We start from the raw sequence: 18,597 nt of genomic DNA on the forward strand, positions 1-18,597 counted from the left end.
AGTTTGGTGGAGTCCTCGTCAGATTTAATTACACCCCCTATTTTAGTGTCATCAGCAAATTTACTTATGTTGCTGTCTACGCCGACATCTACGTAGTTTATGTATATAATAAATAATAATGGTCCAAGTACTGACTCTTGGGGTACTCCATTAATGACGTTACTGCAATGGGATTTAGTGCCGTTAATGCTCACTAGCTGTTTCCTGTCCTGTAACCACGCACTAATCCATTTTAGAATATCTCCTCCAATGCCATGAGCCTCCAATTTTCGTATTAGTCTTTCGCGTGGGACTCTGTCGAAGGCTTTACTAAAGTCAGGATATACCACATCATAGTCGTGCCCCTCGTCCACTGGCTCGAAAACAGCTGAAAAGAATGTTAACAGATTAGTTAGACATGAACGCCCGCTTGTGAAGCCATGTTGGGAATCATTGATCAACTTGTGCTTCTCCAGGTGAATTCGAATAGAGTTTGAAATTATTGCTTCCAGTAATTTGCCTACAATTGATGTTAAGCTGATTGGACGGTAGTTAGAGGATAGTGATCGGTAATACATTCGCTATCCTCCTGGATTCTGTTACTACACCCGTTTTTAAGGACCTTCTAAGCTCTTCCTTACATTCTTTTAATATTCAGGCAAATATCTCATCGGGACCTTGCGACTTATTTGGCTTTAGCTTGTCTATTTGCTTACTAACGTCGTTACTAGTCACTACTATCTCGCTTAATCTATTTTCTTCACTATCTCGGTATATGGTCGGTGCCTCGGGTATCATGTATAAATTTTCAGTGGTGAAAACTATTGAAAAAAATATATTTAGATTTCTGCTCATTTCTCTGTCGTTATCAGTTAGTTCGCCGGTATCTGATTGTATTAGTCCAATCTTTTCTCGTATTTTAGTTTCATACATTTGAAAGAATCTCTTCGCCTCCCTTGCTACCTTCAGTTCATTATTCGTCTTTGCTTTTCTTATCTCGGTCTTAACCCTACTGGCCAATACGTACTTTATAATAATCTCGGAGGTAAACCTCACCACGATTTATTCTTCTACCTTCTGGCCTTCCTTTGTCCAACAATATTCGTTAAATAATTATTTATCCATTTAAGGTCATTGTTGTTTGATCTGAGTTTTCTGTATGGTATGTTCCGCCTTTGTGCATTAAGTAACTCATTGTTTAAATTGATTTGGAAATTGTAAACCTCAGACCTCGTGATCAGGTCATCTTAAACTTCATATTTTGTGAGGATATCGTTGTCAGGTCTCCAGGTAAAGTGAGGTCGCCCTCTGTGGGTACACTTTTTTTAATTTTTTTTTTATTGGGTACTCCCTACATCCTGTCTAAGGTGAAGTGCAGAAGCACTTACAGCGCCCAACAGGGAAGCATGCTAAGTTCATGCTTGCCTTTATGTCTCATGAGTTAAGGGTGTAGAAGCCTGAAGAGTCAAGGGCGTATGTCATCAAGTTATTGGAAGCTCCAACAACTTTCCCTGAATACGAAATCGCGACTTTTGATTTACAAAAGGTACCTACATTACTGCTAGGTGAACTGGGACCAATGAGGGCTAGGAAGTATGTCCAAACAACTTTTTCCACGGGCCCGGGAATCGAACCCTTGACATCTCGCTTGCGAGGCAAGAGCGGTACCTTTCTACCATCGGCGCCCTGTGGGTACACTGTGTGAGGTCATCTCAGGCGAGGTCATGTAATCTATCCCCCAAATGTGATACCCCTTCTCTCAGCTGCTCTTTAAACCTATCAAAGTTTGCCTTTTTGAAATCTGGGAATATAATGGAATTTTCCTTGCGGCTGCAATTAAATTTTAATTGAAATCCTATTTTTTTTTTGTGATCGCTGTTGGCATGTTCGTTCCCTACCTCGACATTACTAATGAGGTTTTCTCTGTTCGACAGAACTAAATCGAGTATATTATAACCCCGGGTGGGTTCGGTTATATGTTGACTTAGGAAACAATCCTGAACTGTTTCACGAAAATCCTCTGATTCTGAATTACCCGTAAGTTCGATCCAATCTTTTTGGCTAAAGTTAAAGTCGCCTACTATACAGACTTTGCTCTGTCTGGAAGCCCTGCGCATGTCATCCCAAATAAGTCGCTCATTAACTCTATCAAGATTAGAAGGTCTATATATTACTCCTGAAATTAATTTTTCCCTACCATCGATTAATTCTATCCAAATTGTTTCTGTATTCAGTTCAGTTTTTATATCCTTATTTATTCCACACTTCAGATTTTCCCTGACATAGATTACTACTCCACCTCGTTTCCTAATCTGCCTCTTAGTATGGAATAATTTGTAACCTGCAATTTGGTATTCGACAGGTAACTCACGTGAGTCTAAGTTTATCCATGTTTCGGTGAATGTTATTTTATCGATATTTCGGTACATACCAACGCCCTGATTTCATCCATTTTGTTTCTCATGCTCCTACTGTTTACGTGGTAGACATTTAAGTTAGTCGTGATCTGAGGTCTCTCTTTGACGCGTTTAGGTCAACTCCCTGCCTAATTTAGTTTTGTCATCATTTCTAGCACTCTTCTCTGTAACCTTTCAATTTGTCTACCAGCTCCAATAGCAGTGCCCCCCCCCCCCTCCCCGTGCTCAAAGTACTCGGTATCCACGTCTCCACACTAGCCCCTCACTTCATCCACTTCTTAAAGTACTCAATATCCATTTCTCAACACCAGCCAGTACCCGTCACGTCTTCAGCTCCGTAACTTTATGCCAAGGTTCTCGTGAAGCTCATTTGCATGTCTTCTCCCGCGGATCTCGAGCAAACCTGAGGAGGCTAAACAATTTTCTTGACAAATATTACTTGGTGCACATCCACGGGCGTGACTTCTTTTCTGTAAATACTAGAAATTTCTGAGACAGGCGATAATATTGTGAGTGCTTACAAGAGCGAGGGAACACACAGGAAGACTCCAGCTACTGGGTATGGAGGGTGGCGGTGTGGTGGGCGGGAGGTCGTGTTTAAGGTAGTTTACGGCCATGTTAACAAGACACCACTTTGGTGAAACAACGCCGCTCTTATCATACCTCGCCAATATCTTTACATAATGGCGTCCCTGGCAACACTGCAACGGCGGCGCTCACCAGGCGCAGTGCCTGGCAACACTGTAGGTGTAACAATGAATAGTAACACTGCAACGGTGACGCTAACGACGTGCTGTGCCTGGCAACCCTACATGTATAACAATTATAGGCAACACTGTATTGGTGCCAGTGACTGGGTATGAAGGTAAGTGTGGCAGGGTTGGTGGGTATGAAGGTAAGTGTGGCAAGGGTGGTGGGTATTAAAGTAAGTGTGGCAGGGGTGGTGGGTATTAAAGTAAGTGTGGCAAGGGTGGTGGGTATGGAGGTAAGTGTGGCAGGGGTGGTGGGTATGAAGGTAAGTGTGGCAGGGGGTGGTGGGTATGGAGGTAAGTGTGGCAGGGGTGGTGGGTATGGAGGTAAGTGTGGCAGGGTGGTGGGTATGGAGGTAAGTGTGGCAGCAGGGTGGTGGGTGAAGGTAAGTGTGGCAGGGGTGGTGGGTATGAAGGTAAGTGTGGCAGGGGTATCATTAAGTTAGACCAGTACTGTACCCCTCACCAAGTGGGTTTTACACAACTTGCAGTAAGTCTTCTGAACATCACCATTCACTTCTAGTAACCTTAAGTAATTATCTTCATTAATTTTCTTAAGTTCCCAAAAGTGGCTGTGCTGTGACGGGACCAACACTGTATCAGCTCGGCCTTAGCTCTCCATATACCTCAATACAGTTATGTAATTAATGTTTATTGATAAACTTTATCAAATAAATGCCTCATCTTTGCGACCGATGAGGAAAACTGTCAGACTTATTGAGCGACGTCACCATAATAAATGTTGGTCTGACAGCAAGAAGCGCAACATTCCGTTAGTGGTACAATATAAGACAGGACCATTCTGTGTAGTAATGTAAGATCTTCAAACTTCCTCACTCAGAACATATGAATGTCAAAAGAGTGAAATAGTTCAGAGAATATGGAATTATATCCAAGTTAAGAGATAAATTAACAATCTGGAAGACGGCCACAGCCATCATACTTAAAATCCATCGTTCTGACGGAGATGAAATTGTGTAACTTTTTAACTTCCGATTTTTTTCCAAGTCTTTTTATTTTCGTACTATTTTCCAAAACCTGTCTAGGTCGTGTACATAACTTTTACCTATGCCGTTTGTATCCAGTGTTCTGATGGGCTGGGACAAACGAAACCAATCACAAAACAAACGTATAAGACTGTTATTCTTAGTCTCTACAGCTTTTCAATCTACTCGGACGGTTACTGAGCGGACACATGATTATGAGGCAGACGTACCTGCACAATAATAACATTAACGCAGAAACCAACATAACCATTAAATTTAGAGTTCATTTTAGTGGGAGTTTGAGTTCATGATGCTTTTACCAGGATGAGTCAGGTAAAAATTTAGTAAAAATAAGTATCGTTTCTTAAAAATCCAAAACTGTGGTTTAAACATAAAACAGATTACTGGGAGGTTCACCCCAGCTTTTTTACCTGAAAGTTAATTACCCAAATGCTACCTGACAGAGGTTAGGTTATGTTTGGTCGGATTGGGTTGGGTTGGATTGGGTTAGGTTGGGTTAGGATGGGTTGGGTTGGATTGGGTTAGGTTGGTATGGGTTAGGATGGGTTAGGTTGGATTGGGTTAGGTTGGTATGGGTTAGGATGGGTTGGGTTGGATTGGGTTAGGTTGGTATGGGTTAGGTTGGTATGGGTTAGGTTGGGTTGGGTTGAGTTGGGTTGGGTTGGGTTGGATTGGGTTGGGTTGGTATGGGTTGGGTTGGTGTGGGTTAGGTTGGGTTTGGTTGGATTGTGTTGGGTTTGGTTGGATTGGGTTGGGTTGGTATGGAGTTAGGTTGGTATGGGTTAGGTTGGGTTGGGTTGGGTTGGATTGGGTTGGGTTGGTATGGGTTGGGTTGGGTTTGGTTGGATTGTATTAGGTTTGGTTGGTTTGGGTTAGGTTGGGTTGGGTTGGGTTGGGTTGGATTGGGATGGTTGGGTTGGGTTGGTTGGGTTGGGGTTGGGTTGGGTTAGGTTGGGTTCAGGTTGGGATGGGTTGGGTTGGGTTGGATTGGGTTGGGTTGGGTTGGGTTGGGTTGGGTTATGAGTTGGGTTGGGTTGGGTTGGATTGGGTTGGTTGGGTTGGATTGGGTTAGGTTGGGTTGGGTTGGGTTGGGTTAGGTTGGGTTGGGTTGGGTTGGGTTGGGTTTGGGTTGGGTTGGGTTGGGTTGGGTTAGGTTAGGTTGGGTTGGGTTGGGTTTAGGTTGGGTTGGGTTAGGTTGGATTGGGTTAGGTTGGGTTGGGTTGGGGTTGGTTAGGTTGGGTTGGGTTGGGTTGGGTTGGGTTGGGTTGGGTTAGGTTGGGTTGGGTTGGGTTAGGATTAGGTTGGGTTGGGATTTGGGATTAGGTTGGGTTGGGTTGGGTTGGGTTGGGTTGGAGTTAGGTTGGGTTGGGTTGGGTTGGGTTGGGTTGGGTTGGGTTAGGTTGGGTTGGGTTGGGTTGGTTGGGTTGGGTTGGGTTGGGTTGGGTTGGGTTGGAGTTAGGTTGGGTTGGGTTGGGTTAGGTTGGGTTGGAGTTGGGTTGGATTGGGTTGGGATTGGGTTGGGTTGGGTTGGATTGGGTTAGGTTGGGTTAGGTTAGGTTGGGTTGGGTTAGGTTAGGTTGGGTTGGGTTGGGTTGGGTTGGGTTAGGTTGGGTTGGGTTAGGTTGGGTTGGGTTAGGTTGGGTTGGGTTAGGTTGGGTTGGGTTGGATTGACAGTCAGAAAATGTCGTTACAGAGCGGGAAAATGGAATCCTTCCCCCAGCTGAACAGGGCTCATCGGCTAACAGTCAATCTCTTCTGGTTCATGGATGTACTTATTGTAAACTGAGGCAGTCTGAGTAAATGAACGGTTACACACTGAGATCAGGAGTTTAGTAGATACTCAGGGACATTTTATCTTCCCAGTATGGATGTGTTGTGAGCTGGTGTGTTGCATGTTACGGAAATAGTGGTAAGGTGTATTTAGAATGTGTATGTATTTAATAATTCTCTTAATATGGTTTATTCCCAGTTCTCAGGGACTGGTATTATTTTGTTGAGTGCCCTTAAGGCCTATTCATGTGTGTAAGCAACATTTCTTAATACTTTGAATTTATTGCTTTCTAATGAGGCATTTTATAATTTTTACCTATTTTGATATCTTGTATAACTTTTGTTCCTGAGTGTAGTGTCTTAAGCCAGGCTAAGAGGTGCGCACATGTTGGTGTACCATTATTGATTGTGTCTGTAGTGTTGGAGGGAATAGAAGTGTCAAATTTTACAGTGTGTCTTATTTACCCCAATCACAGGTGCTATCTTTCCACGGGTCAGAGAGAGAGAGAGAGAGAGAGAGAGAGAGAGAGAGAGAGAGAGGTTATACGAGAGAGAGAGAAGGAGAGAGAGAGAGAGAGAGAGAGAGAGAGAGAGAGATAGTGAGATGAGAGAGAGAGACGTGTCTACTGCACGAGAGAGAGAGAGAGAGAGAGAGAGAGAGAGAGAGAGAGAGAGAGAGAGAGAGAGAGAGGTTATATATGTGTCTCACTCAGGTACGAATAATAGTCCGGCCATAAGACAGAAGTCAAGTTTTGCCAAATAAAGATAAATTTGTTAGTTTTGTCATGTAATGAAATTTGTTCTTATATGTTAAGAAATATATGTTTGAAATAACACGATATTTATATCATCATAATATAATCAGCCACGACTAAAATGTTTATGCACGTGAACCTTCGCATGTATTAGCAATATCTCGCCCAGTACCTCCGAGAGGGGACTGGGTGCGTGAACCACTGCCCGATAAGGACTCTCAAATTTAACCTAGACTTGATTTACACAAGGCCTGATTAATTATTCGTCTTATAAGCATCAGAAATAGCAACTTAGGGTGAGCACAAGGCATTTATGTAGTTCAGTCGCAATATTTACAGATTCAAGATAGATAACGCTACCAGTCCCCAGTCCGACATCCCGGGTTTGAGTCGTTGGCCGATGAGGTAATGTTAGTATATTGAGGTGCACATATACGAGATGTTATTGACAGTCTTGTGTAATTTGACTGACTAACTTTCTTGACGACAAACTGACTGAATGGTTGATATATAAGCTGATTGACTGACTGATATAGATAAACAGAGGGCTGACTGACTGATATTTTTAATGCTATGTATATAACTAATGTGCTAACGGGGGGAGGAGGTGAAAATTGCAGTGAGGGAAAGTGAGGTAGTTGAAGGCTGAGTGGTGAGGGAAAGTGAGGTAGTTGAAGGCTGAGTGGTGAGGGAAAGTGAGGGAGATAAGGCCTGTCATAAAACAACTACCATCCATGTTATATTGTTTTTTAATGTAGTAAAAACAAACTAACACTGCGTTGATAATTCCCGGATCCACTGATTACATACCTGCCATCAAAACTATTTAATGGCATTATGGTTAATTATATATACTGTAGTGTACTACCTGTCATTTCCTGATTAAAATGTTGATCAGTATATTATTAGGTCTGTGTTTATTTATTTAACGTTAATATGGTTTAATTTCCTTGTTAATGACTTTCTCATACCTGTAGATACACCTTATTTGATGATGAGGGTGAGTGTAGTGTGTTGTGTAGTGGTGAGTGTAGTGTGTTGTGTAGTGGTGAGTGTAGTGTGTTGTGTAGTGGTGAGTGTAGTGTGTAGTGTAGTAGTGAGTGTAGTGTAGTGGTGAGTGTAGTGTGTTGTAGTGGTGAGTGTAGTGTGTTGTGGAGTGGTGAGTGTAGTGTGTTGTGTAGTGGTGAGTGTAGTGTGTTGTGTAATGGTGAGTGTAGTGTGTTGTGGAGTGGTGAGTGTAGTGTGTTGTGTAGTGGTGAGTGTAGTGTTGATAATTCCCGGATCCACTGATTACATACCTGCCATCAAAACTATTTAATGGCATTATGGTTAATTATATATACTGTAGTGTACTACCTGTCATTTCCTGATTAAAATGTTGATCAGTATATTATTAGGTCTGTGTTTATTTATTTAACGTTAATATGGTTTAATTTCCTTGTTAATGACTTTCTCATACCTGTAGATACACCTTATTTGATGATGAGGGTGAGTGTAGTGTGTTGTGTAGTGGTGAGTGTAGTGTGTTGTGTAGTGGTGAGTGTAGTGTGTTGTGTAGTGGTGAGTGTAGTGTGTAGTGTAGTAGTGAGTGTAGTGTGTTGTGTAGTGGTGAGTGTAGTGTGTTGTGGAGTGGTGAGTGTAGTGTGTTGTGTAGTGGTGAGTGTAGTGTGTTGTGTAATGGTGAGTGTAGTGTGTTGTGGAGTGGTGAGTGTAGTGTGTTGTGTAGTGGTGAGTGTAGTGGGAGGGTGAGTGTAGTGTGTTGTGAGTAGTGTGTAGGGTGAGTGGAGAGGTAGTGTGTGTGAGTGGAGTGTGTTGTGAGTAGTGAGTGTAGTGTGTTGTGGGAGGGTGGTGAGTGTAGTGGTGAGTGTAGTGTGTTGTGTAATGGTGAGTGTAGTGTGTTGTGTAAGGTGAGTGTAGTGTGTCAGGAGTGGGTGAGTGTAGTTGTGGGAGTGGTGGAGTGTTGTGTAATGGTGAGTGTAGTGTGTTGTGTAGTGGTGAGTGTAGTGTGTTGTGTAATGGTGAGTGAAAGGGGAGGGTAGTGTGTTGTGAAAGGGAGGAGGGTGAGGCATGGTGAGTGTAGTTGTGGGAGGGTGAGGAGTGTAGTGGGGAGTGGTGTAGTGTGTTGTGTAGTGTAGTGAAAGTTGTGTAGCAGAGGTAGTGTGTTGTGTAGTGGTGGGAGTGTAGGTGTGTGTAGTAGTGAGGTAGTGTGTGTTGTGGAGGGTGTAGTGAGTTGTGTGGCAGGAGTGTAGTGTGTTGTAATGGTGAGTGTAGTGTGTGCTGTGGAGGGTGTGGTTAGTGTGGAGAGTGTGTGTGTCAGGAGTGGGGGGTGGGAGGTAGTGTGTTGAGTGGTGAGTAGTGTGTGCTGTGAGTGGTGAGTGTAGTGTGTTGTGTAGTGGTGCAGTGAGTGAGGTGAGTGTAGTGTGTGGAGTGTACAGTAGTGTGTTGTGTAGTAGTGAGTGTAGTGTGTTGTGGAGTGGTGTGTAGGGGTGTGTTGTGTAGTGTGATGGTGTTGTGTAGTGGTGAGGTACGGTGTTGTGTAGTGGTGAGGTAGGGTGAGTGTGTAGTGTGTTGTGTAGTGGTGAGTGTAGTGTGTTGTGTAGTGGTGAGTGTAGTGTGTTGTGGAGTGGTGAGTGTAGTGTGTTGTGTAGTGGTGAGTGTAGTGTGTTGTGTAGTGGTGAGTGTAGTGTGTGGTTCAATGGTTAGTGTAGTGTTGTGGAGTGGTGAGTGTATTGTCTGGTAGTGGTGACCGTAGTGTCAGGTATTGGTGACTGTATAAGGAGTGGTACTTGCCGGGAGACAGTCACACTTAAAAGTATTTCTTGTAGTTATTTTGAGTCCCGTCGTGATCAGCCAGATGTTGGGACCGTCGTTAGTTGTTGTCTACAGTGGTTCACTTCTCCAATAAATGTGAGATGAGTTATACACGACGTTTGTATATATATATATATATATATATATATATATATATATATATATATATATATATATATATATATATATATATATATATATATATACACACACACTGTTACGTGTCAAAGGGGTAAAGCTCGTAACAAACAAAAAGTGAAGGTATTTAAAGCGACTTACAATATATGGATCTTAAAGTTGTATGAGAACAACTCCAACTACGGTATAATGTATCGATTGAATGTAACTCTTTTTAATAAATAAATACTTGATGATTGGAGTAAGAAACTTAAATCAAAAGTATAACTATTGCAAATGCTGACCACTAGTAACAAAGACAAAGCTAATCACATGAACATACTAGATTACTTTTAGGTTGCCAATATCACTGACAACTAAATCAGTACACGATTCAAGAACAAAAATACATAAAACACTGAATACAGCCAGCCAGCCTCAACAATGAATACCATAAGTACATCATCGGATTGATCGAAGACAGAAGTCAACTGACAACACAGGCTAGTCTAAAGGTCCGGAGGTTACCCAAGCTTGAGTGCTACTGAAAGTCGGCTCTGAAACCCTCGGCTTTATATGGGTTGCTGACTGAGCAGACTGACCCAAACATCGTACTTGAACCAACGTCTCATTGTTAATGTTATTACAGTGTTACTGACTTTAATATTATAACTATTCACACACAAAACAAAACAATGTAATTTTAGTTAGGAAAAATAAAAAATTCATACAATATATATATATATATATATATATATATATATATATATATATATATATATATATATATATATATATATATATATATATATATATATATATATATATATATATATATATATATATCAAGAATACATACCTATTTACAGTACGTCTGGCAGGGGTATACAGCTCATTTAGTAATTGGTTGTCAAGGGTAGTGCTAACCTACGTTGCACGTAACATCTCCCCACTTAAGAGATTTATTATGTTGCTAAATAAATCTAAGGAAAGAACTTGTTCACACTCTTGACGACAAATCTGCAATTCTATTATCTTTTCCCTTTATATATTTTATAACCAAATTATACTGCTGTAAGGCAATAGACCACATCATTAATCTTTGATTCTTATTTTGCATTTTATTTATAAATTTTAGGGGGTTATGATCAGTATTAACAATAATAGGATCAACTGAACTACTGAGGTGCACATTAAACTTATCTAGTCCATACAGCAATGCAGTACATTCTTTTTCTATTGTAGCATAGTTCTTCTGATGTTTCTTGATCTTGGTTGAAGCATAACATACTGGATGTAGAATCTCGTCTGATCCCTCTTGGAGTAATACTGCTCCAGCCCCTAAGTCACTGGCATCTACTTGAAGGATGAATGGGTGGCTGAAGTCTGGTACTCGGAGAACTGGTGCATTGGTGCGCAGAATGCGTATCTTGTTGAAGGCTTCTTGACAAGCAGGTGTCCAACTGAATTTTTTCTTTGGGCTCACAAGGTCAGTTAGTGGAGCTGCAACTTGAGAGAAGTTTGGGCAGACCGTCTGTAGTATCCAGCCATACCCACAAACCTCATGACCTCCTTTCTCGTCTCAGGAATCGGTAGGTTGTTGATGGCTTTACCTTCGCTGCAACTGGACTGACCTCACCAAACCCGACGATGTGCCATAGGTAGACGAGTTTAGCATGGCCGAATTCACTCTTGAGTAAGTTGATCGTGAGACAAGCTTCAGCAAGACTGACGAAAAGAAGGCGTAGTCGTGACAAGTGTTCCTCCCAGGTGCTGCTGTATACAATGAGGTCATCAAGGAAAGACTGCACTCCGTCTAGACCACATGTAACCTTGTGGATGAGTCGCTGGAAGGTACTTGGAGCGTTTTTTAGTCCAAAGGCCATGACATTGTATTGGTAAAGGCCGCTTGGAGTGACGAACGCCGAGACGCTCTTTGCTTGCTCCGTTAACTCCGCATGGTAATAGCCTTTTAGAAGGTCGATTTTCATCATGAACTCTGCTTTTCCCAGATTGTCTATTATGTCGTCAATTCTTGGTATTGGGTATGAATCTGTTCTTGTGATGCTATTCACTCTGAGGTAGTCCGTGCACATTCTTGAACTCTCATCAGGTTTCGGCACAAGTAGGCAAGGGGAAGCCCTCTTACTGGAATGTCCCCAAATAGCTGTGGGAAGTCCTGGAGAAGGCACCTCACATCTTCAGCTTGATCTGATGATAGATGCTGTAATTTTTTAAAGGGATTAGCCAGTATGTCAGAATTTTGCAACTTCATTTCATTATGGATTTCTATCTCTTGAAACTCTGCATGCTCTTCATTGTAGTCAGGTGAACTCAACACCACACTGACCACTGAACTTTCATTTCTAGGGTAATACCTCTTAAGCAGATTAATGTGAACAAGTCTCTCTGGTTTTCTACGTTCAGGTGTTTTTATGATGTAATTAACATCATTAACTTTGCTTTTAACAACATAAAGGCCATAAAATTTAGACTGTAATGAACGCTTATAAACAGGAAGAAATGCTAGAACTCTATCACCTGCTTGAACTCGATAAACTCTGAATTTCTGTCAAATTTGTTCTTCATATTACTCTGAGTTTTCTCTAAGTTAGACCTAGCCAATTCTAATGCTTTCTTAATTCTGTATTTAAACTGAGTAACATAGGTTAACAAGGATTTCTGAGGTTTATCATCTAACCATGAATCTTTCAATATTCAAAGGTCCTCTAACCTCATGGCCGAACACTAACTCAAATGGAGAAAACCCAAGGGATTCTTGCTTACTGCTCCTAATAGCATATAACACAAAGTAAACACCTTCATCTCAGTCAACACTGTTTTCATTACAGTACTTCGTTAACATGTTTTTGAGAGTTTGATGAAACCTTTCTAAAGCTCCTTGGGACTCTGGATGATAAGTAGTGGCCAGAAACTGGTGCACTCCCAACTCTCCCATCACTTGTTTGAAGACATTGGAAGTAGGAGGCGAACCCTGATCTGACTGAATTTGACTGGGATCCCGTACTGAGTAAAGAATTTAGTCCATGATTTGATAATTAACTTGGACGTGATGCGTCTTAATGGAATCACTTCAGGGTAGCTAGTGGTTGTACACATGATGGTCAACAAGTACTGATTTCCACTGCAGGTTTTTGGTGAAGGTCCCACGGTGTCAATTATCACCTTGTGGAATGGTTCTTGAGACACAAGAATTGGTATTAGGGGAGCTGGTTTAATGATATGATTTGGTTTTCCTGGGACCTGGCACTCATGGCAAGATTTACAGTAATGAGCAACATCACTCCTAAGCTTTGGCCAATAGAAGTGCCGTGAGATTTTATGGTAAGTTTTTTTGACTCCTAAGTGTCCAACAATATAATCATATGCAAATGAGAGAATATCTGGTCTGAGTTTAGTGGGTATTACAATTTGTTGCATTTCATTCCAAGTCTTATTAGCAGGGACATGACCTGGTCGATATTTTCTCATCAATATTCCAGACTTGAAATAATAACAATGAGGATGGTTAGTAATATCACCAAGTTCTACAGCTTTATCTACGTATGGCAACAAACTTGTATCACTTATCTGAACTTCTTTTAGCACTTCTGCAGTCATGTGAATATTACTTAATTATTTTGAATTGTCAGGATTTACTTCTTGACCATCATAAAGATTATTAAGACCTAATTTATTTGAGTCATTATTTAAATCAGAGATAACACCTTCATTAGCATCATTTGAAATATATACAGTGTATTATATTTTATATGCACCTGTACAGATAAGGCTGGCCCGGTGATCTAGGACTGAGGTGGTCTCAGTGATAGATGTTCTAGAACTGAGGTGGTCTTAGTGGTAGATCTGTGCTCTATGGGGTCCAGCAATGGACTGAAATCATGCCCAACGGCAGGCAACGCCCTGGGTGTAATTCACACAAGCCCCACTAGCAGCTTGTGTGAAGGTTCTCCGAGGGGAGAAACGCAGCAAAGCTTCCTTGGAAGGTACTATCGTCAAAAAGTCAGCGATGTTGTGGCTACATTTTCTAAATAACCGGTAGGGAATGATCTCGTTGCCCCATGAATCATTCTTAACTTCCAGTGCCACTCTCTATATGTACATAACTACATCATATACTTGGGAATTGCAAGTGTGAAGCAAAGTATCTAATTACCAAATATGAGCAATCAAGTCATTTTTTCAAGAACTCCCTACTTCCTCAGAGGGGGTTGCATTATACTGCAGAAATCTAGCAGTCGTAACAGGCAGCCAGTCAGTATGACTAAGGGCCGGCAGCTATGTCTACTCTAAGTGCTCCCCCCTATGAACAACCTCGAACCTCTGCAGATCAATGAATAATGAATGTTCATAATTATACATCCATGGGTTACAAGTGTAGTGTCAGGTAATGGTGGTCGGATAGTGGTGAGTGTAGTGTCAAGTAGTGAGTGCAGTGTCAAGTAGTGGTGAGTGTAGTGTCAGGTAATGGTGGTCGGATAGTGGTGAGTCTAGTGTCAAGTAGTGGTGAGTGTAGTGTCAAGTAGTGGTGAGTGTAGTGTCAAGTAGTGGTGAGTGTAGCGAGAATAAGGATATGGGGGTGGAGGAAATAGTGTTGTATTGCTCGGGTTATGTCTCTTAAAGCTTGAGGGTGGGAGAGTAGGGGGAGGGTGGAGGTGGGTTGGCGGGTGAGTGAGGGAGAGGTAAAAGGGGCTAGGAGGTGGGTTGACGGGTGGGTAGGGGATAGGTTGTCGAGTGAATAGAGGAGGGAAGGGGTGGGTTAAGGATTGGGTAGGGGAGGATTGGGGTGGATTAAGGCTTGGGTGGGGGAGGGTTATGGAATGGGATGGGAGGTTGCTATAAGCAGTAGCCATCGGAATGTTTTTTAACAGCCCAGGAGATAACACCTACACAACACTAACTCCACGGGGGAATTTTTTTATAAAGTAATCAAAAAAATTGTTCGCCATGAATGAAAATTGCACGAGCTCACTTCAGGATATCAGCCGCTGGTCCAACCATTGAGTGACGTCAGGTCAGTTACTCGGCATCGGTGACTCTCATTCACTAATGTATATCGCTGTGGAATTTCTCTTTTTTTAAACCAAATATTTCTCGTCTATTGAAATTCTTTAAATTGATACTAAAACAGGAAAAAACTAATTTAATTCTCGTTTATGAATATATTACTGGCTTATATATTAATTAATCGTCAAATGGGATAATTCTGAATAATTGTGTAATGGATAAAAATAGATTAAGAAAACTTGAAGCCTAAATTAAGTGTTCTATTATGGTTAAAGGTGTTTGTGGTAGTGGTGTTGTTGGTAGTGGTGGTGTTTGTGGTGGGGGTGTTGATGGTGTTGTGTTGTGTTGTGTTATGTTGTGGTGATGGCGATGGCGGTGGCGGCGACCACGGCGGCGGCGGAAGCGGTGGTGGCCTTGTTGGCAGTGTTGTTGTTGTTGCTGGTTGTGGTGATATAGTGCGGTGGTCTTATTGATAGTGTTGTTATTGGCGGTTGTGGTGGTGGTTGGCACTGTTGTTGTTGTTGGCGGTGGTGGTGGTGGTGGTGGTGGCGGTTACCATTGCCCGTGATAAACACAATGAAGTGGCTGATGTACAGTACACCTATCACCCCTTACCTTCCCTCCTCGCATCTTGTCAACTGGTCCCTGGCAGACAGGAGTCAGTGATGTACTTTGATGTGTGGGCCGAGCTGGAAAGAGATTCTCCCTCTAGTGATAAAACATCATATTTACTGAGAAAAACACAGCTTGTATAGTGAAAGTGGTCCCGCAGACATGGTTACAGAGTTCCAACAAGATCCCAACAGCGGTATAGGAGGAAGAGGTGACCAACATGGAACCCAACGACTACACCGGCGGGTGGAGGCAATGCCTGATGGACAGGCTGCTCACCCCATATGGGGAAGGGGCTAGAAAATGTGCCCTAAAAGTAGCCTGCCTAAAGAGCCAACCTGACAGGGCAACCGCACCCAGTAAGGTCATCTTTATGCGGTCGAAAACACAATCATAATCACAGATCCAAACACATTAACAGACCATACAACCTCTTATGGTGGCTGCATGGAATATCAGGACCTTCTGGATACTGACACAAATGAGCGTCCTGAAAGAAGAACTGCCCTTGTGACAAAAGAGCTGGCTAGGTATAACATCGAATCCCGGCCCCCAGACGAGAGTCGACTCACAGAACGGGGGTCTGGCTATACCTTCTTCTGGAGGAATAAGCCTGCTGCGGAGTGAAACCGCATTTGTGGAGTTGGATTTGCCATCCGCCAATGCATCCTACATAGGCTAACTGAAATGCCTGTTAGGATCAACGAGCGCCTGATGTCGCTTACAGTCCCACTGAATCACCCACGTCATGCATTTTTCATCAGCGCAGACGCCCCAACACTGGATGCAGAGGATGATGCCAAGGAGGCCTTTTTCGCCGACCTCGACAGAGTGCTAACCTCTATCCCCAAAGACGATAAGGCGACTTCAATGCCAGAGTTACCAGAGATGCTGACATTTGGCAGGCAATCATAGGGAAAATTAGACGAGGCAAGTGTAATCTCAACGGCCTACCCCATCTCAGCAAGTGTGCTGCACACAACCCCACTATCACCAATACCTTGTTTAGGTAGGGCGACAAGTTCAAGGGTTCGTGGCAACACCCATGATCCAAACACTGGCATCTCATTGACTACATCATTGTCAGAGAAAGAGATCGCCGAGATGTCCTCATCACCCTAGCCAAGTGTGGCTCAGACTCACTTCACGTCACCCCAAAATGGCGAAAGCAACAAGCCTCCAGAAGAGGTTTTATCACTAAGCGTTTGGAGGATCCAGCGGTAGCACATGATTCTAGAGAGTAGTTCGAACATGGGCTGATAAGCAACCCGACAACAAACAACCCAAATTCCAGTGCCGAATGGGGTAATCTCGACATTGGCATGACAAAAACCTGCAGACGGGCCCTCGACCAGATCGAAAGATTACATCAGGACCGATTTGGTGAAAATGACCCGGAAATCAATGTAATCGTCAATGATAAACGTGCTGCTTTAACTGACTGGCTGAGCAGTCCTTACTCTCGGACCAAATCTGATACCTTCCATAAGATAAAAGAGGCGGCCCAGCACGAACTTCCCAAACAAAAAAGAACGACTAGATTAAAAATAAAACATGTGAAACATAAAAACTTGCAGGTCAACACAAGATGAACGAATTTTTCAATTCCACTTAAACATTTATGGGCCAATCACCCACGGTGCAGCCCCCTCCTCTCATCCGACGGAAACTCCCTGTCCTGACCTCCCAGCAGGTCCCTCAGTAGCAAGAGCTGCCCCCTCTCAGCCATCCTCGATCCCTGGTTGTGGTAGCTACTGCCGTCAAACGGATGAAAAATAACAAAGCCCCAGGGCCTGATAGAATCCCAGCCGAAGTGTATAAAGCAGAAGGACCTCTGCTTACCCAGCCGTCTCCACTCTCTCCTGGAGAATATATGGGAAACGGAGGAAATTCTCCAACTGTGGCAACTAACGCGGGATCTCGCTGCTGTCCGTAGCTGAGGGGAAAATTTCCTCCCAGAATCTCAATGTGGCATTAGGCCATCACGTGGCACTACAGACATGATCTTTGCTGCCCGCCAGATACAGGAAAAGTGTAGAGAACACCGTCGTGGCCTGTATATGGACTTCATCGACTTAACTAAGGCCTTCGACTCGGTCAAAGGAAAGCTTTCTGGCGAACCCTCCTCCGTTTTGGCTGCCCATCAAATTGCATCGCCATTGTGAGGCAACTCCACGATGGCATTAACGGCAATGTCCTACACAATGGCACACAGTCGGAGTTCTTCCCCATCTAAACAGAGGTAAAGCAAGGATGTATACTGGCACCAGCTCTTCCATTTTCTTGACTGCTTTCCTTACTTGTGCTAGTACCAATTTAGTTGGGGGGGGTGGATATCGAGTACCGGATGAAGGGTCTTTTCTACATAAGACGGCTCCAGGAAGGAACAAAGGTGTCGGCAGCTTCCATTATTAAACTTCAGTAGGCAGACGACCTCACCCTTGTTGCTCACACTGAACACCACCTACAGGAGATCCTGAACACCTATACAGAAGCGTATGCACACTTCGGCCTTGAGGTGAATGTACGTAAGGCTCAGATTCTCTTTCAGCCTGCACCTGGTTTAGCCATACTTCCACCATCCATCCAGCTTAACGGTACTACACCCTCTTATGTTGTCCACTTTCAGTCTCTCGGCTCCCACCTGTCCACCACTGTGTCTATGGCTGTAGGGAGCTGAAAGTATCTACAAAGTTGCACGTTTATCAAGCAGTAGTCCTCCCACCCTGCTATATGGCAGCGAGACATGGGTCACATACAGGAGACTCCTCAAGGCACTTGAAAACTTTCACCAACGTAGTCTACGTTCCATCCCCCGAGTTCGCTGGGAAGACAAGAGAACAAATGCCAGTATTCTCGCTGACACCAACTGTAGGAGCATCGGGGCTACCATTGCTGGCCATGTTAAACGCATGGGCGACAGTAGACTGCCAAGGTAGCTACTTTACAGTCACCTAACAAATAGTAAACGTAACGCTGGCGAGCAACTGAAAAGGAATAAGGATAGTCTTAAGACAATCCTGGAAAAGTGCCAAATCGACCCCCGCACCTGGGACTCCACACCGTAACGCTTGGAGGAGCACCACGCGAAAAGATGCCAATCCTTTTGACTTAGCCTGTCTCCAAACCGAGGCAGACAAGCGCCAACGCCGGAATGATGCTGCCACCGCCGCCCTCCCGCACTAGATGTAGCCCTCTACATGCATGTGCAACCTAGTAACCTTAGAGCTCACCAACGAAGGTGACATCCTTAATAACTCATATGACTGTATCAGAGTTGGACGATCGTCATACTCGATTCCCTGTGACAGCAAAGTACTGTAGTAGTAGTAGTAGTAGTAGCAGTAGTAGT

Source organism: Homarus americanus, unplaced genomic scaffold (genome assembly GCF_018991925.1).
Source record: "Homarus americanus isolate GMGI-L3 unplaced genomic scaffold, GMGI_Hamer_2.0 scaffold824, whole genome shotgun sequence".
In the NCBI taxonomy this organism is placed as follows: Eukaryota; Metazoa; Arthropoda; class Malacostraca; order Decapoda; family Nephropidae; genus Homarus; species Homarus americanus.